This window comes from Xyrauchen texanus, chromosome 48, assembly GCF_025860055.1.
Source record: "Xyrauchen texanus isolate HMW12.3.18 chromosome 48, RBS_HiC_50CHRs, whole genome shotgun sequence".
Taxonomy (NCBI): Eukaryota; Metazoa; Chordata; class Actinopteri; order Cypriniformes; family Catostomidae; genus Xyrauchen; species Xyrauchen texanus.
Window position 1 is genome coordinate 17,355,886 of NC_068323.1, and position 21,052 is coordinate 17,376,937.

A 21,052-nucleotide genomic window follows, 5' to 3' on the forward strand; every position below is an offset into this window, starting at 1 on the left:
CACTTACAGCAGTGGATCTTTACCTACCAGTGCCAGTGCCATGGTACTGCTATATTAGGCTACTTAAAAAGTAAGAGTAATTTTGAGAAATTTCAATGTGTTGTAAAATGCTTTCAATTGATATTTAATTAATTCTTTTTGGTTATATGACTGTCATTGGGCATTTTGGCAGAAATTTGCATGACCAAAACCTTGTAATACGTATTGATTGTTCTTGCAAGCTGTGGTAGTGTCCAGTGTTTTTTCCTTTCTCTTCATAATAGTTGATAGTTAGTAGTGATAAAACATTGGAACCGGCCCTGGTTTGTAGGTTAGCTAGCTATTAAAAATCCTACATAATGAGTATTGCTGGACCTTATTGTAAATTGAAAACTATTCACATGTTCATACATTTACAGGAAATGTATTAATGTTACATAACTAAGGTAACATTCAATAAACGGTCAAAACAACAATAAAAAATTAATCAAAACTGCTAACAATGTTTGTAGAACATGTAAAATCTGATTTTTAATTAGTTATTGTATCTAGAAGTAGTTCTGGGTTCTGCAGAGTTTCTATATCAATATGAATAGAAAACGTTCTGGATTGATGGGAACAGCAACGGAGAGAGGAACAGCCATCCTTGACATTGTCATCTAGAGCAAAAGATACAAAAATAATTAATTGTCTTTTTCTTATCACATCTATTATAAATACTTTAAAGACAAACTATTGGCCTCTGATCACTGGAATCCTAACAATGATATTCAGGGTCCTCTTGAGTTGGCAAGGCCACGGTCAGTTCAACCTCTTTCTCACAGTTTGTGGCTCTTTCAAGCTTGAATTCAGCCTGGAGAGCTGCCATAGTGATGTGTTAGTCAGCCTAAGTGATGCCCCAGAGAAGAGAAAATAATTAACACTATTTTCCATTTTAACATATCAAAAAGATTTCATGTGAAGTGTTTGATGAACTATACTTTTTGGCATAGGTAGTGACAATTATTGGAAGCCTCTCCTCAAGGCCGTAACCAGGATTTTAAAAAAACAGAGGTCAAAAATAACAACTGAAATAACAAAAATAGCGAACTGTGTAGTGTGTGTGTGTGTGTGTTTTCCCGTATCTGGGTGTGAACTGTTGAAATATAACCTATAGGTAGTTGTGGCTTCTTATGCAACCTCTGAAATGGTGGAGATCCATTTGTAGTATACACTACATTATATTATATTATATTATATACTATATTAGGGTGTATGCATCCTCTGAAATGGACTTGGGTTCTCACCACTAACTGTAATTGATAGAAAAATATTTCCATTATCAGTTCAGTTGGCTCAACTGTTGATACAACACCTGTACTGCAATGCATACATACAATACATAAAATAATAAAGAATACCTTTAGCTTTCAGTAATTCAGTCTCACCTTTTATCAAAACAAGTAACCATTCTTCTGTGGCCAGAAGCATCCCAACTTTGCAGGACTCTTTTGGGATAACGCAACAAAGTGTCTCGCACAGCTCACATAAACTTCAGTTTGAAGTTAAATTTTAAGTTTATGTGAGAGTTTATATGAGCTGTGCGAGACACTGGTTTTTAATTTTTAGGAAAAACTCAGCTACAGCCGACTACTTTCGTTTTGACATGACAGCAGTATCTGCAAGTACGTTGTGGCAGGGCGGAAGAGTCGCCTACCGGCCGCTGAAACGCGCCAGGGTTTAAGACTGCCGATCGCGAGCGGGGAGGGGCTCACTGCCGACCGCCTGGAGCGAGAGAACCGCTGCCAGGGGCGGGGGAGATCCCTTCTGTTCCCCGAGAACGCGGCGGGGTGTTCCGTCCGCCAGGGGCTGGAGGACTGCCTCGGATCCGCCCGGAGAGGCGCGGCTGTCGTCCGATAGAGGGTGGAGGAGTGGCCGAGGAACAAGCGGCGGCCGGGGGCTCCCCAGCCTGAGAGAACGAGGGAGGAATGTGGCAGGGAGGAGGGCGGGGCCGGGTCGTGATCATACTCACCCGGTCCCGTATTAGGCTAATCAAGCCTCCGAGGTTTAAAGGTCGACTGCAGAGTATCGTGCGGGAGAGAGAGATCGTTTACGGACATGTCCGTCATGTGTGTGTTTATGTGGTCTTTTGAGCTTATCATTAAAACTATTATTTATATTGAAAAGCCAGTTCTCGCCTCCTTTCCATTGATCCCTTTACATACGTGTCACGTGACTTTCCGTTGATGCAAGGATAATTGTCTCGTTGGCTATTTTCACTTCCCAATGAAACGACACTTCAAGAAAAAAATACAGAGCGTTCTCAATATACCGGTGTCCTCAATGGTAGTTACGGACATGCCTCTCCCATTCCAGCTCTAGACGGACAGCAGGGAATTCTCCAAGAACACCGGCCTCAGCTTTAGCAGTAACAGCATATTGTTGACACTCTGGACCCCAAGCAAACTTGGCCTAAAAAAAGTATGTTTGTGCTTAATTTTAATGAAGTCAATTTGCTTTAGTATGAAGTTTTTTTGTTTTTTTAGTATCACAAGTTCCAGTCTTACAGACTTCAGGACACCATAAGCTCAAATCTTCAAGTTGTCATTTTCAGCAATTGAGGAAACAATGATCTGCACTCTTGCAGTTGGCTTGTTAAAGTAGGCAGCAAGTTGGTAGCCCATCAGCTTTTGGTCAACTCTTACGGCACGGGCAATGATAGTAAAACAGGTGGAATAGAATTTCCGAGGAACTTGCCTGAAAACATGAACAATAACCATTGAACATTTTAGTAGTTCACCAAAGTTCACCTTTGGGTTTTGTAATATAACGCACAAAACAATGTATTAACATTTTAATAAAACAAATTGATTCACCTGTTTCTGAATATCCTCAAAGCTAGATCCAGTGCTTCCACTGCTAACTGCCGTTGAGGCTCCACGGGGTGCCCTGAACTGCAAGCAAAGTCAAGTTTTATTTTCAAGCATTTCAAGATAAATAATAAAAACATTGATGACATAGTGGGTCCTGCACACTCCCTGAACTCCAAAATTAGAAAACAAGTAGAAAAGTGAGAATGCAGACCTTTTAAATAGATACAGTTTGTACTTAAATCACTTTCTTACCTCTTGCAGTTCATAGATGTTCTGGGTCTTCTTTAGGTTGAGCTGAAGGATGTTGAGGATTCCTCTGTGCAAGTTATTGACAGTAGGGGAGGCTCCTGCAGGGGCAAATACCTTTCCAACCACACCATTAGCATACTCAAACTTGATGGGAATCTGGAGTTGAGGAGCCAGTGCTGAGGTGAGTTTAGTGGCTGGAACAAAAGAATCCTTGGGCCAGATGCCACTGTACTCATAAAGTAGAGGATCCAGGAGCAGCAAGGGAGCATTTGCATTTTAACCGATGATTGTTGCTTTTAACAGCTGGTGCTAGCTAGCACGTTTAGTATTGTCTCACAGTGGAACACTAACAATTAATTGCTTCAGAGCTTAGTAGCGTCAAATTGTACTACTTACCAAGGTTGATCTGTTGACTTGCTAAAAGAAACAAATATGACAATATAATTTAGATTTCAAGAGATATCATTTGTTCTTATGAGAAGTCACCCTTAAATAAAAAAAAATGTAAGTCGGACTGAGATTTTTTTTTTTTTTAGGGCTACAGTCAGGGCAAGCACAACAGCTCTCTTAGTACTTTTTCTGACAAAATATTAATTCTTTAATGAATTATTAACAGATGTTTTTACGTATTTGAGAATGTGTGAGACAACAGTTTTCATTGGTCATCATTTTTGTACATATATTTAAATAAGAAGTTAGGTTACCCTGGTCATCATGTCATCCTCCAGGTCAATGTCCACTGTGAAACACTGATTGTTTGTCTGATTGTTTGATTACATTTTAGGTATGGCAAGAATCGAGCTAACTGGTGACTGTACAGTTTAGATTGAATGCATTAATGTCCTATTGATGAAGAATAACTTTTTCCAAAAAATACGCAAAAATATTTTTTAGAAAGCGAAAAAGATGAAAAATTGTGAAACTGTTCCATTCCGTCAAACTAAAATCACTTGAACACTCATTACTTTGAAACTACGACTTCTGAACTTGTAAGTATGAACTTTTCTGGAGGACAGTTTAACCCACAATATAACTGAAATAGTGTTTGTATTGACTATGTGTTAAACATATGTGGATTAGACATAAGATGATACAAAAAATTCAGTCCACAACAGAGTGTAATATTGAATGAGGAAGCTGAGACATTTTTATTGATCAGAACAGAAACTTGTGGAGTGGGCTCTCTTCATTTGGGCCAAATAGTAACCACCCAGAACACCCTAGCAACTGCATGTTTTCACAATATATCAAAAGCAACCTGACAACCACATACTGTAACAATGAGCCCAAACACACAGCAGATCACCTTGACAACTGCATAGCATGCCCCAGCAACCATAGAGAACACCCTAGTAAACACATAGCCTACTGTAGCATTAATCTGGCTTGGGCCAATTTATTTTTTAATAGATAGTGCTCGGGTCGGACTCGGGATCCTTTAACTTCTCTCCTTTCATTGTGCCCATAATCGTGCTCCAAAATAATACAAGTAATATATAGCCTATAATTATAAATAATATCACATATTATATAATATAATACTAGGCATCCCTGCGGAGGTTGGGGACATTGAACCGGAGTGGCCAATGTTCAAAGCTTCCATTGCCGAAGCCGCGGTGGAGAGCTGCAGCCTCAAGGTTTTAGGTGCCGCAATGGGCGGTAACCCTCGAACACCATGGTGGACACTGGTGGTCAGGGAAGCCGTCCGACTGAAGAAAGAGGCCTTCTGGGATTTGTTGTCCCGGAGGTCTCTGGAGGCAGTTGCAAGGTACCGACAGGCCCGAAGGGCTGTGGCCTCGGCCGTGAGGGAGGCAAAGCAGTGGGTGTGGGAAAGGTTTTGAGAAGCCATGGAGAAGGACTTTCGGTCCACACCAAAGTGCTTCTGGAAAACCGTCCGCCACCTTAGGAGGGGGAAATGGGGAACCATCCAAGCTGTATACAGCAAAGATGGGATGCTGTTGACTTCAACCGAGGAGGTTATTGGGCGGTGGAAGGAACACTTTGAAGAACTCCTAAATCCCAACATGCCCTCTATGCTAGAGGCAGAGCCGGAGGCTGATTGGGGATCAGATTCTATTTCCCTGGGGGAGGTCACTGAGGTAGTCAAACAACTCCTTAGTGGCAAAGCCCCGGGGATTGATGAGATCCAACCAGAAATGCTGAAAGCTTTGGATATGGAGGGGGTGTCATAGATGACATGCCTGTTCAACATTGCGTGGAAATCTGGGACAGTGCCTAAGGAGTGGCAGAACGGGGTGGTGGTTCCCCTCTTCAAAAAGGGGGATCAGAGAGTGTGTGCCAACTACAGGGGTATCACACTTAGCCTCCCTGGTAAAGTTTACTCCAAGGTGCTGGAGAGGAGGGTTCGGCCGATTGTCAAACCTCGGATTGAAGAGGAACAATGCGGTTTTAGTCCTGGCCGTGGAACGACGGACCAGATCTTTACTCTCGCAAGGATCCTGGAGGGGGGCCTGGGAGTATGCCCATCCGGTCTAATGTGTTTTGTGGATCTGGTGAAGGCGTATGACCGGGTCCCCTGGGAGGTGCTGCGGGAGTACGTGGTGGGGGGGGGTCCCTTCTTAGGGTGATCCAATCCCTGTACGTCTAAAGCGAGAGCTGTGTCTGGGTCCTCGGCACGAAGTCGAGTTAATTCCATGTGGGGGTTGGTCTCCGCCAAGGCTGCGCTTTGTCACCAATCCTGTTTGTGATCTTCATGGACAGGATATCGAGGCGTAGTCGGGGTGGGGAAGGTGTGCGGTTCGGTGGGCTGGGGATCTCATCGCTGCTTTTTGCAGATGATGTTGTCTTCATGTTTTCATCAGTCCGTGACCTTCAGCTCTCACTGGATCGCTTGGCAGTCGAGTGTGAAGCGGCTGGGATGAGGAATAGCACCTCTAAATCTGAGGTAATGGTTCTCAGCAGGAAACCAATGGAGGGCGTACTCCAGGTAGGGAAGGAGGTATTGCCCCAAGTGAAGGAGTTAAAGTACCTCGGACTCTTGTTCACGAGTGAGGGGATAATGGAGCGGGAGGTTGGCCAGAGAGTCGAGGCAGTGAGGGCGGTATTGCACTCGCTCTATCGCACTGTTGTCACAAAAAGAGAGCTGAGCCGGAAGGCAAAGCTCTCGATCTACTGGTCAATTTTTGTTCCTACCCTCACCTATGGTCACGAAGGCTGGGTCATGACCGAAAGAACTAGGTCGCGAGTAAAAGCGGCCGAAATGGGCTTCCTCAAAAGGGTGGCAGGCATCTCCCTTAGAGATAGGATGAGGAGCTCAGTCATCCGTGAGGAGCTCGGAGTAGAGCCGCTGCTCCTTTGCGGCGAAAGGAGTCAGTTGAGGTGGTTTTGGCATCTGGTAAGGATGCCCCCTGGCCGCCTCCCTAGGGAGGTGTTTCAGGCACGTCCAGCTGGGAGGAGGCCTCGGGGAAGACCCAGGATTAGGTTGAGAGATTACATCTCCACACTGGCCTGGGAACGCCTTGGGGTCCCCCAGTCAGAGCTGGTTAATGTGGCTCGGGATAGGGAAGTTTGGGGCCCCCTGCTGGAGCAGCTTCCCCCGCGACCCGACTTAGGATAAGCGGTTGAAGATGGATGGATGGATTATATAATACTATAATTCATATTATAAATATAATACATGGCCTATACGCATGTACATGTGCATTAGCATACATGTGACAGTTCATAGTTGACCATGCAGAGCATCAGGGAGAAGTTGGAGCGTGGGGAGTTTCTAAAACTTCCTAATGCTTCTGGAAAAGCTTCATTTTGGAAGAATTTTGATTTAAATACCACAACAAACAAGGAGCCAATTGGTCACGTGCAGTGCAGAATCTGTAAAACTATTCTTGCTCATGACAGCAAAAAAATAGGAACATCTAATCTGCAACGGCATGTCGAGCACTGCTGCGCTACAGCTAGCTCTACTAGCACGAGACAGTTATCACTGTCCGAGTTCTTCTCGAAGCCAGTGCCAGCTAATGCCAGATCCCAAGTCAATGAGAAGTGTGTTGATTTCTGCTGCAATTTCAAACGGTGGCTGGAGGCAGATTTTTAAAGTTAGCCCAGGAACTAATTAACGCCGGAGCAGCCTATGGCCGCCTGTCTGCTGAAAAGTTGCTGCCTGACCCCATGACTGTCTCTCGCAGATGCCACGAAAAGGCAACAACAAAAAGAGAAGCGATTGTTGCTGAGATAAAAGAGGTAATGTGTTCAGTTAATGTTGGGATGACCACAGACATGTGGACTGATGATTACCGCAAGGTCAGTTAAATAGCGATTACATGTCACTATATAACATCAGATTTCAAGTTGAAGAGAAATGTACTCACAACTGCCATGTTCCCTCACAATGATGCTAAAACAGCTGAAAATATTAGCAAGGAATTTCAGAAGCAGCTTGTGTCATTTCTGAAATTTGATCCCTTTGTAATGACTAAGGTGGTGTGGGTAACAGACTGTTATGAATTGTGGAAGTAGGAGAAGGCAGAAGGGAGTGTGGATCCAAATGTGGGCTTTATTGAAACAAAAGAACAGAATAAACAAAACACAGGAACAAAAGAAAGTCCTCGATGGGAAAAGGGCAAACTAAATACAAGAGGAAACGGAGGGCGGAGAACGACAGGGTAACCTTGGACGGACAGATAACGGGGTAACCATGAACGGGCTGACAGACAGGCAGGGAACACGAAGAGAGAGTCAAACAATACATAAGCGGAGACATGGAACATCAACGAACGACAACGGGAAGGGGAGAAAGCGGGGTTTAAATAAACAGACAAGGTAATGACAAAATAACAGACAGGTGCGGACAATAACACAGTGATCAGGGCTGGGAGCGTGATCCGGGAATTGTGGGAAGTGCGGTTTCACACACGGACAGTGAGACCCAGGGCGGACAACAGGGAAAACGTAACATGGAACGGGATCGGTGATGGGTGAAATGGAAAACAAGGAGCGGACAACAAGGAAACGTGACATAAACGTGATTAGTGAAACAGAGAATATAGGGCAGACAACACAGGAACGTGACATAGCCCCCCTCAAAAGGACCGGATTCCAGATGGTCCTAAAAAGAATAGAAAAAATAAGCAAATGTTCAAGGAGAGAGGGGCTAGAAAAGGGGGAAAACATATAGACCAAAGGGGCCACAAGGGACACAAAGACAGACTAAGGAGGCACAAGGGACACAAAGACAGACTAAGGAGGCACAAGGGACACAGAGACAGACCAAGGAGGCACAAGGGACAATTAGGCAATCCATGGGGGCAATTAGGCAGTCCACGGGGGCACAAGGGGCAGTTAGGCAGTCCACGGGGGCATACAGGGCAGACAGGAAGTCCGGGGGGCACAGAGGGCAAGAGGGTAGTCCAAGGGGCAGGGACAGGTTCAGGAGGCCTGGGAGGTGGCCACAAGACAGGGACAGGTCTAGGAGGCCTGGGAGGCGGCCACAAGACAGAGACGGGTCTAGGAGGAGCCCTGGAAGACTCGAGAGACTTGAGTGGCGGAGCCCTGGGAGGCTCGAGAGGAGGAGCCCTGGAAGGCTCGAGAGGCGGTGGCTCTTGGACGGTCATGGCTACTGGCGCTGGCTCTTGGACGGTCATGGCTACTGGCGCTGGCTCAAGGACGGTCATGGCTACTGGCGCTGGCTGAAGGACAGTCGAGGCTACAGGCGCTGGCTCAGGGACGGTCGAGGCTACAGGCGCTGGCTCAGGGACCGTCGAGGCTACAGGCGCTGGCTCAGGTACCATCGAGGCTACAGGCGCTATCTCAGGGACGGTCGAGGCTACAGGCGCTGGCTCACTGACATCGGGGGCTAAGGGCTCGGCTGGTTGACCGTGGCTGAAGAGGGCTCAGGCTCGTTGACCGTGGCTGACGAGGGCTCAGGCTCGCTGACCGTGGCTGACGAGGGCTCGGGCTCGCTGACCGTGGCTGAAGAGGGCTCGGGCTCGCTGACCGGGGCAGGCGTGGGCTCGGGCTCGCAGACCGGGGCAGGCGTGGGCTCTGGCTCGCAGACCAGGGCAGTCGTGGGCCGGGAGGCGGAAGCCCGTCTTCTTTTCCTCCTCCGGGCGGACGAAGTTGACCGTGCAGGTTCAAGGGAAGCAACTGGCATGGGGGGTTGCGCGCTGACAGGTGGGGCTGGTGTGACAGGGAGCTCCAGGGATGGCTGAGGGGTCTCCACTGTGGGTGGTGAGGTTGTAACCTCCTCAGCAACGCCCACAGTGAGCAGTGAGCCACACACTAGCAGGGTCGCCTCCAGGAAGTCGCAGAGAGTCCAGCCGTGCGTTGCCTGTGGCAACCACTCCCTCAGCGAGTTGTCCCTGAAGAAGACCACCAATGCTGAGTCCGGAAAGTCTGTAAAGTTCGCCAGATGGAGAAAGTCGCGAATGTGGTCCTCTATTGGGCGGTCATCTTGCTTCAAACAGAGGAGCTGGTAACTCGCACGTAATGCCGCTGGATCCATTTTTGGGTCATTCGTTCTGTTATGAATTGTGGAAGTAGGAGAAGGCAGATGGGAGTGTGGATCCAAATGCGGGCTTTATTGAAACAAAAGAACAGAATAAACAAAATACAGGAACAAAAGAAAGTCCTCGATGGGAAAAAGGCAAACTAAATACAAGAGGAAATGGAGGGCGGAGAACGACAGGGTAACCTTGGACGGACAGATAATGGGGTAACCATGAACGGGTTGACAGACAGGCAGGGAACACGAAGAGAGAGTCAAACAATACATAAGCGGAGACATGGAACATCAACGAACGACAGCGGGAAGGGGAGAAAGCGGGGTTTAAATAAACAGACAAGGTAATGACAAAATAACAGACAGGTGCGGACAATAACACAGTGATCAGGGCTGGGAGCGTGATCCGGGAATTGTGGGAAGTGCAGTTTCACACACGGACAGTGAGACTCAGGGCGGACAACAGGGAAAACGTGACATGGAACGGGATCGGTGACGGGTGAAACGGAAAACACGGAGCGGACAACAAGGAAACGTGACATAAACGTGATTAGTGAAACAGAGAACATAGGGCAGACAACACAGGAATGTGACACAGACCAAGATTATTGTTGCTGTATTATGACCTTACGACCTAGTAACAGTCTCAGAGGTTTGTGCAACGTTGCTGGCTGTCAAGAAAGTAGTCCGGTTCGTGAAACAAAGCGGTCTGGCAAGCCACTTATCCAAGTCTGTTCTGCAGATGGGAGAAACATGTTACAGCACTGTATTTCTCACGCTCAAGTCTGTCAAGGATGTGTATGCTGAACTACTGGAAAAGCTGGAGAGCTGTGAAGAAGGCCAAAGAATGGCTGATGTGTCCCCAGATGTTCTGGATTTTTTTGGTACTTTTTCTCCAACCCTTCTACGAAGCCCAGCGGGAGTTGTAAGGTGATCAAAATCCAACTTTTTAACCTTGTTATGTTGTGGCATGAAAAGGCAACAAATGTAATAAAATAAAATCAGACAAAACTACTCGTACTGAATGTGACAAACACAAAATGACAGCCAAAGGAGCATTTGTCATTAAATTCTTCAAGGAAGTACCTGGGCACCGCAGGAGGACTAAAAAAATGCTAATTGTAATACAGACAGGTGCAGACTGGCCATCGGGGGCACAGGAAAACAAATAATCAATAAAAATATAATAAGGTTGTTAACATTAATGACTTTTATTTTGAATTTGACTTCTGGCACATTTCTTTTAGAGCAAACGTTTTCATGCAACATGTGTGGACCTGATTATTTGACATACAAATCACAAAAATGGTGACATCCAAAAACAACATTTCAGTAGTTTGCAAGTTAATGTAATCCTGTAATGAGGATAGTGTAAAAACATTTGGCTTGCTGTCCCTGGAGAAGGGCTCAAGGATCGAGACTTCACCCAAGCTCAGAAACACCCCTGAACTTGATAGATGGGAGGAGTTGGGGTGGTGGAGGGATGCTGGAGGAATCGTTGCAGCATGGATGTAAGTAGCTGTTTAAATATGCTTACTTTGGCGATGTGATTTTTCGGATTAAATGAATATGACCCTCCTGATCTTTGTTATGAAACTCCATATTACCTAAAAGATGAGCTCTGAGCACAAAATGACAAATCACTGCAAGTTAAAACAAATACAATTACAGCAGCATAAATAAAATCAGCAAACAAAAAAACTATGAGCAGTCGTTGTCATTTGCATAATTTATTCATACTGCAAAGCATTACTGGGAACTGGATCACACCTTCTTATCACAGTATTATAAGACACAGATTGCACACTTTGCTCACACCTCACAGAAATAATGCTTATACCAGACAGGAATGCAGGAATTCAGTTTTACTGACTGTGGCTCTTTGAGTCATTGAGGCTTACTTTGTTTAAAGGATGGCAAAAACGGCACTTGTCAAAGTATTTGGCGTGTCACGTTCTCTCAAGAATAATCTAAGGGATTCAGACACTGCCGATATAAAAACGCAACAAACTCATACTCAATATGAGCAATTAATCTGCAAAATCACCAAACTATTCTATCTGCTCAGCTCTTAGAGCTATGTTTATACATTACATATAGTTTAACCCTTTCCAGCCGGAGCGTTCAAATTTGAACAGTTATTCCCATGTTTCCTGTCTCAATATCTTCATCGTCCAATCACCGATTTTATTTCTGAAAACTGCCAGATACTCATGACTATATAAGCTAAAGGCACATATGATTGGTTAATGGGTTACTAGACATGAATTATAAATGTATCTTCATCTGCATCATCCTCCATTTGCCTGAGCGGAGCCATGGGAGATTACCTCAAGTGTTGGATTTACTGAATCTAAATGAAAACTGAGGTGATATTTCAAGGTAAGACAAGTTATTTAACATGTGTTGTCAATATTGTCTATTGAAAGTCAAAACGTTTTAGATACGAAGCATTTATTTGTAGGAGTAATGCTATTTTTTTCTGGTAAAAATTACGGCATTCATCGGACAGGCAGTTAGCCTCTATTTTTAAGCACATTTCTCTGAAACTTGTAAAATAAACATTAGCTAGCAATTTTTTTGCTAAATATCAATAACTTTTTTAACAATTTTGTTACTTGTGGAACATAGTCAAACCTTTTTAGTTACAAATCATTTATTTGTAGTAGTGCTGCTAGCTAGTTTTTTGTCTGGAAAAAATATGACAGTCATCGGCAAGCCTCTTTTTATATAAATGTTTTTTGGCAGTTTCTGTGAAACTTGCTATATAAACATTAGCTAGCAATACTATGTAAATTTTTAACTAAATATCAATAACTTTTTTTGCCAATTTTGTCGCTTGTGAAAAGTCCACCTGACTGTTCAGACTTTTATTTATTTTTTAACTGCCTGCTAGTCAGATAATTTATCTAGCTTGTTGATTTTCCCATGTAATAAATAATGGTAGATGGTCCATCACACAGTAAAAAAAAATACAAATAAACAAACTTTCAGTTTGAAATTCACATATGAAATTCCTTCTCACTAAACCCTCTGACAGGTTTAGTGAGAATCACCCATTCTACATAGAAATACATTTTGTTTAATAGATTTCTTTGACTTTGATTTATTTAAAATTGCCTGCACTAACCTTTCACTCTCTGTTTTCAACATGTCCAGAGCAAGAACTCCACACACTGCAGCGACTGCATTTAGATTGTGTGTAGCTTCCTGTTCACAAGGAAAGTGTGAGAGGGCTGTCTGCAGTTGGACATTCTGGTTAGTCTGCAAGCCTTTGGTGACTATTCAGTGTATGGATTTATGAAGAACACACTGCTGGCTACCAATTGTTGTACTTTTTTTCTGTTGTAGAGATGGATAGAGACTATGGCTCCCTGCTCAGCACCCTCAAGAGGAGGAGGGAGCTGACTGCTGATGAGCCTAGGTTCATAGCAGAGGAGGACAAGGCTCATGAGGGCTTGAGCACATAGGAGGAAGATCTGCTGGACCAGGAACTACTGCAGGAACACCCGTACCACAAGGATATGGAGGATGAGATGGAAACCGATCCCCAGCTAAGACCATCAACTGGGTATGCATGAATGTGTATGTATTGATTGTTTCTATTTCTCATATGACTGATACTCATAGTAACACTAACACTGTTACTCTTATTATTTTGGGTATTGCTAGTCATTCTCGCACAGGTCCCAAGTCAGCTAGAAAGCTCAAAGTCTTCCCTGACTCTGATTCTTATCCCTTGTACTCTGACATTGATTCACAGGCACCAAAACCTCACCCATTTAAGCCTAGCCATGCAAAAAATAGCAGGTGCATCAGACTGCATGTAACTTTCCCCAACGCCCCAAAAGACGTCATGTATTTCCCCACATCCCAGAGGTGGGGAAGCGACGTAACTATCATGGGAGCAGGACGTGCCAGCTGCTGCCTTATCTCTCTATATTTTTCCCTCCATAGAGTTTTAGATGCGGCTGGGGCCATCTAACACAATAACATACACGCTTTAACTTTCTTTTCCTATCCTATTCTTTCAGGGGGAAAAGACCCCGCGGAGACCACATCATGCCCAGCAGGGGAGGTTAACGTGGCAAAATACATCACATGGGCTTATCATCCACATATGGAAGTGGCGCGGTGGTAGGTCCTGACTTGATGTTGATGGTCCTATCTCTCACAGAACAAACTGCTGGATGACAATCAGTCGGGCTTCAAAAGTGGACACTCCACTGAGACTGCCCTGCTGTCTGTCATCGAGTCACTGAGACAGGCGAGAGCTGAATCGAGATCGTCTGTTCTGATTTTGCTGGACCTTTCTGCTGCCTTTGACACAGTCAACCATCAGATCCTACTCTCCACCCTCTCTAAACTGGGTATCACTGGAACTGTGCTTGACTGGTTCAACTCTTATCTCTCAGAAAGGTCCTTTGAGGTAGCATGGAGAGGGGAAGTATCCAAGCCACACAAGTTACTTACTGGGGTACCTCAGTGATCAGTGCTTGGGCCACTTCTCTTCTCCATATACACAACATCACTGGGACCCATCATCCAGTCACATGGTTTCTCTTACCACTGCTACGCTGATGACACGCTAACTCTACTTGTCTTTCCAGCCCAACGACACCACAGTGACCGTTCGAATCGCTGCCTGTCTGGCAGACATCTCGGCCTGGATGAAGGAACACCACCTTCAACTCAACCCTGCCAAGACCGAACTCCTTGTCTTTCCAGCCAACCCGGCTGTTGAACACAACATCACCGTGCAGCTGGGTCCAACTACAGTTTCGCCTTCCAAAACGGTCAGAAATCTAGGGGTAACCATTGATGATGAGCTAAATTTCACAGACCACATTTCAAAAACTGCAAGATCTTGTAGATTTACACTCTACAATATCAGGAAGATAAGACCCTTCCTCTCTGTACATGCCACACAACTGCTCGTTCAGTCCCTTGTCATAACTAGACTGGACTACTGTAACGCTCTCATCCTTCCTGCATGTGCTATTAGACCTCTCCAAATGATCCAGAATGCAGCAGCACGTCTGGTCTTTAATGAACCTAAGAGAGCACATGTTACACCACTCTTTGTCTCTCTCCACTGGCTGCCGGTTCATGCCCGTTTTAAATTCAAGGCCCTGATGCTGGCATATAAAACAGTCACTGGGTCTGCTCCAGCATACCTTAAAACATTTATGCAGAGCTACGTTCCCACCAGAAGCCTGCGGTCGGCTAAGGAACGTCGCCTTGTCGTACCAAAACAAAGAGGCACCAAAACACTTTCCCGGACTTTCAGTTTCATCATACCACGGTGGTGGAATGACCTTCCCAACTCAATCCGGGAAGCTAACTCACTCTCTATCTTCAAAAAACGGCTAAAAACACATCTTTTCCAAAAGCACTTAACCGGTCAATAAAAAAAATTAAATAAAAAAAAAAATAAAAAAAAAATAAAAATATATATATATTTACATTTCTTGTTGCACTTAAATCTGTTTTGTATACTATTATGATGATAGTGAAACTTTGTAATATGGCACTTTTTTGTACCACTGTCTCCCTAAGATGATTCGCTGATGTTCTTCCTCTTTTGTAAGTCGCTTTAGATAAAAGCGTCTGCCAAATGAATAAATGTAAATGTAAATGATGGGGAGGAGCTCTACAAACACAGCGACTGGGGGTATTGGGTGTTGCCCAGCCCGCCGCTATGCAGATGTCTGCTAGAGAGGTGCCATTGGCCAGTGCCACCGAGGATGCCACACTCCTCGTAGAGTATGCTCGAACCTGCAAGGGGGTGGGCACGGCCTGGGTCTGGTAGGCCGACGCAATTGTGTCCACGATCCAGGGGGCAAGCCTCTGTTTGGAGACAGTATTTCCTCTTCGCTGTCCACCAAAGCAGACAAAGAGCTGCTCAGTGTGTCTAAAGCTCTGCGTGCGATCCAAATAGGTGCACAATGCATGCACCTGACACAACAATGCTAAGGCTGGATCTGCCTCCTCCCAGGGCAGTGCTTGCAGGTTCACTACCTGATCCCTGAAAGGGGTTGAAGGAACCTTGGGCACATAGCCCAGTCGGGGTCTCAGGATGACTTGAGAGTCTGCCGGATCGAACTCCATGCAAGTATCACTGACAGAGAGTGCTTGCAGGCCCCCAACCCTCTTGAAAGTGAATGCAATCAGGAGGGCCGTCTTCAAGGAGAGGGACTTTAGTTCGACTGACTCTAGCGGCTCAAACGGGGCTCTCTGAAGAACCGAGAGGACCATGGATAGATCCCATAAGGGGAAAAGGCATGGCCTAGGAGGGTTCAGCCTCCGGGTTCCTCTAAGGAAACTGATGATCAAGTCGTGCTTCCCTAATGACTTACCCGCCACTGCATCGTGGTGAGCCACTATGATGGCTACATAAGCCTTCAAGGTGGAGGGGTACAGCCACCCCTCCAGCCTCTCCTGCTGGAATGAGACCACTGACCTGACAGCACACCTCTGTATGTTTTCAGATTGGGAAGAACACCAATTTGCAAATAAGTGGCACTTTAGAGCATTAAAATGCCTGGTAGAGTGATCTCTGGCTTGCGTGATCGTGTCTACAACGGCTGGTAGTAGACTGTTTAGATCTTACGCATCCCATCCAAGGGCCAGACATAGAGGTTCCAGAGGTCTGGGCGCAGATGCCAGAGGGTGCTCCGTCCCTGAGAAAGAAGGTCCTTACTCAGGGGAATTTGACATGGAAGTGCTGTCGTGAGGGGCGTGAGATCCGAGAACATAGACTTAGTGGTTAAGTAGGGGGCCACGAGAGTGACTTGTTCCGCGTCCTCCCTGACCTTGCACAGGACTTGTGCTAGTAGGCTCACTGGGGGAAATGCATACTTGTGCAGCCCCCGGGGCCAGCTGTTTGTCAGCACATCTGCCCCAGGAGCCTCTGAAATTGTTTCAGTGGAAATGCTGTGCCCGGTCTGAATGTACCAAGGCAGTTCAGCACAGACTGCACGTGCTCGCTTGTGAGGCCCGCTGTCATTGATACATTGAGACTGAATCTAACTCCTTTCCGAGAAAAGAGATTGGACTGGGGAGAGCTTGCTCTTTTCCCAGTTTACCCAAAGCCCTAAACGGCTGAGGAGCGTGAGCACCAGGTCCCTGTGTGCACAGAGCATCTGTCGAGAGTGTGATGGTTGAGTATGCAAATGCTGACTTCCTTTAACAGGGCAAGAGCTGCCTCTGCGACTGTCATGAAGACACGAGGGGACAGGGACAGACCGAAGGGGAGGACCTTGTACTGATATGCCTGGCCATGGAACGCAAACCATAGAAAGGGTCTGTGATGGGGTAATATTAAGACGTAAAAGTGTACGTCCTTCAGGTCTACTGCCGCAAACCAATCTTGATGCCGTACGCATGTTAGAATACGTTTCTGCATCAGCATCTTGAACGGGAGTCTGTGTAAGGCCAGGTTAAGAAATTGCAGGTCCAAGATTGCCCGCAACCCACTGCCTTTCTTGTGTATGATAAAGTAAGGGCTGTAGAATCCCTTCTCTATCTCGGCTTGAGGGACAGGCTCTATCGAGTCCTTGCGCAGAAGGGTTGCAATCTCCGCATGCAGGGCGGAGGCATTTTTGCCCTGCACCGAGGTAAAGCGGATGCCGCTGAAGCAGGGCGGGCGCCTGGCGAACTGAATCGCGTAGCCGAGTTGGATGGTCCTGGCCAGCCACCGCGACGGGTTGGAAAGCGTAACCCACGCGTCCAAGATCTGGGCGAGGGGCACTAAGGGGACAATCACGTATGATGTTCCTGGAGGTGTGGCCTCACGGTGGGGGGAGCAGGCGACGTCACGTTGGGGAGCGTTGCTTCGTACCGAGGTGGTTGTGCTGAGGGGAAGCTCGAAGCACTTACCTTGCTCCACGTACCCGGCCTGGGGCGGGTATGCATCTGAGGAGGAGGTTCTGTAGAGACGACCTCAAGACTTGTCACCACCTGCCGACCTGAGGTACGAGTGTGGTGCAGTTGGGGACGTGAAGGTGGAAGGTTCTTGTTCATGGGGGCCTGACTGCAAGTGCTCGGTGTCTGATCGCCATGAGAACAGTGGTTGTGGGCACCGGCTAAGTTACCCAGGGAGTGAGGAAACTGCTTTTTTTGTGACAATGTGGGTCCTGCAGCCCTTTGAGGGCACGGAAAACAAATAAAAGGAAACACAAGATTCATCACCCGGCCCTCCACTGGGGGATGGAGTGATCTGGATACCAGCTCCGTGGCAGATGTCTCTCTCCCTGGGTTGCCCGTCTCAGGAGTGCTTTGGAGTCTTAATCTCTAAATCATTTTAGCAAAATTTGTTATTTTCAAAGCTAGAGTCACTCAAAAAAAGCCTTTTTATAATAATTTTGCAACACTGATCTTAGAATTTATATTTAAATCCTTTTAATTGTGAAAAAAACTGAACCCTAGATTTGTAAAAACTATAAAAGATTTAAAGCTTTTAAAATGTATTATTTTTATTTATTAATTTTTTGGTGCTTTGTATCTTCTAATTTGTTGTATTGTCTAAACTTCTTGCACTTTTTATTTTTCTACATATTGTCATGGCAAATAAAAACTTGAAAAGAAAGAGACAAACGTAAGCTGCGTCATAAAGGTTTCTGCCTCCGTGGTGACGCTTCTCATTTTCTGCCCTTTTTTAAAATAATTTGGGACACCCGATGCATCCTCCAAAATATGGCAAATGAAGGCTGCAAAATGAAGCTGTCTTCCAAGTGTCCTCACAATTGAGACAGCCTTCGACAGTGCTTGATGATGTGGCAGCCGAGATATCCAACCTAACGATCCTGAAGACTTCCGATTGAGAAGCACCCACTTTTTTCATCATTGCACCCTTGGCTCTGCCCACTCAGGTAAAGAGGGGAGAGGTACTGTCATGGGAGATTCATCAACACTTTTAAGGGGACTTACACAGGACACCTTCATGTGCCTATCTGGATGTAAATGTCTTTTTCTACATAAACATGCACTAGATGAACGGCTTTGTCCATTATCATGCATATTTGCAGTTTTTAAAATAAGTGATGCCAAGTTATAACTCTAAAAATGACCTCAAAGGCATCCGCGAAGGTGCGAACAAGTGCAAAGTAAAATTAACTAATTATAAGATTAAGACACATTTATATCTTTCTTTTTACAGTATTATTAGACACAGTTTGCACATTTTGCAGAATAATGCATATTGTTGACAGAAACGCAGGAAATTAGTAATTCAAAATATTGCTTTGTGGAAATTTGAGACTTCTTAACAGAAACAGAGCTCAACAAATCATTAGAGCTTTTCAAAATGACATTATTTGAGGTGATGCATGATGTTAGACAATCATAAAAGTGGGTGTTTACATTGAAGTCTTAAAGCAAGCATTTCAGAGAGAGGGCCAGAGACAGGTTGGAAAATTATTATATTACTGAGTTATGACTGTTTTGGTGCAAACAACTTCACTAACATTATAAGTTGGCCTCAGGGAAGATAATAAAATATATATATATATATATATATATATATATATATATATATATATATGAAGTATGAATATAAATTAGCTGCAGATAAACTTAAAGCTACACTATGTAACAATTTTTTATTAATAAAATAACAATGTTATTAATAAGAGAGTGCAACAAAAATCCATCTTATAAACCATGTCTTTACCCAAATACACTTTGATAAATCTATAATAATGATTTTTATTTTAGATCTGTCTGGACGGATTTCAAGGGAAATTGCATACAAAGTAATTTGCCCGTGTGTGTGATGTCATATCCGTACACAGAGAAAATATTCTTTGGCTACTGTAGCGTGTGTCTAGTGTGTAAGTAGCGTGAAGCTGAAAGTTTGTTGTCACAATGAACGAGAAAAATAGACCACGGATCATTCAAAGCAGCAAACCTCCGGGGAATCACTGGTTGTAAAAACAAAGTGAAAACGACAGTGTGGCAGCAGGGGTGTGGTCAAGTGCCCGTCCAGAGAGAGGGAAGAGGTAAGGGCACTTACACCTGAGCTAAATTATGTCTAACACCTGTCTCTAATTCCAGTAAGCACGGGGAGAGCGGATAAAAGACCCACCCCACCAACACTTGAGAGAGAGAGTCTGGGAGTGAACTGGTTGCTATAAATTAAAAGCTGTGTAAAATTGAAAATAAAAGAGTTACCTTGAGAGGAGCTACTCGCCTTCGTGTCCTCCTTATCAACAGAACCCCTTACACTGGTGCCGAAATCCGGGTTTTCCAAGATGATGCGGAGGCCTTCATCGACCTCTTCGAGAGAACGGCGGAGATCTGAGGCTGGCCGTGTGAACAATGGGTGGCCAGGCTCCTTCCATTACTGTCCGGGGAAGCCCAGCTTGCTGCCCAACAGTTGCTGGCAGCTGATCTCCTGGCCTACGTGGACCTGACAAAGGCTATCCTGCAGCGGGTGGGTCGCAGTGCGGAACAGTATCGCCAGCTGTTCCGGTCCTTGAAGTTGGGGGAAGATGACCGCCAGTTTGCTTTCTCCAAGCAGCTCCAAGACGCGTGCCGGAAATGGCTGCTGGCAGGGAATCCTGACGTCGGGGGAGTAATCAACCAGGTGGTACTGGAGCAGCTGATTCATGGTCTGATTCACAACTCTGTGGCCCAAAGATGTCTTTTTTCTTACTCAACAGGTAAGATATTTTATTGATATGGTTTATGTATAGTTGTGTAATCACACATCTGTTTATATTATAATATATAATAATTATACTGTAACAGGTACAGAACTTTTCAATTGCTAGCACACGTGTGTATTTTTCTTTATAACAGCAATAATTTATATAAATAAATCCTTTGGTTCTAAGCTTGCCAAGGACATGTGAGTCTTGAAATGATGTTGACCACTGGTTGGTAACAATGACAATCTATAAATTACTACTGTGGTCTATTTGGCCAGAATATCCTGCAGTTATAAAAACATTACAACGTGTTACCTTATTAGACTATTAATCATTATGTCTAATGTTAACGAACCTTTCCTGACTTTTGTAACATCATTTATTTCAAAACATCAATGTTTCCAATAAGTCAAAACAACAGCATAAGATATGGCACTTACCTGCTCAAATGACATGTTTTTGGATATCCGTCCTTCATTGTCTTTCGTTATTTATTTGTCCGTTCACTCTGATAAGATTTCCTGTATCAATGTTTACACCGGTGCCTCAAACCACATTCATTCACTCAGTGGAGCAGGGCTGAAGCACAAGCTTTCTTTTGTATGATCAAAGAACAATTCTTCAGATGTCTTTGAGATGTTTATTAGTTAAAATGTTTGCAAATCTGCCCCTTTTAACATTATCAGATGTGAATAGAAAGCAATGCTTTCCAGATTAAATGCTCTTGAATCATCGGGTATATTCCAAGGGATTAACCTTTAAATGAATGTAGAAATGCTTGTGCGCACTGTATTAACATTAATTAATAGTAATACAGCATCAATTATGTATTTTCTTTTTAACCTTATTTTAAATATAGC

At 44.8% G+C, this 21,052-nt stretch overlaps 1 pseudogene; it reads right to left on the minus strand.

Moving 5' to 3' along the window:
- Positions 1-557: 557 nt before the first annotated feature.
- On the minus strand, positions 558-20,152 carry LOC127639512 (vitellogenin-like; annotated as a pseudogene).
- Positions 20,153-21,052: the final 900 nt, after the last annotated feature.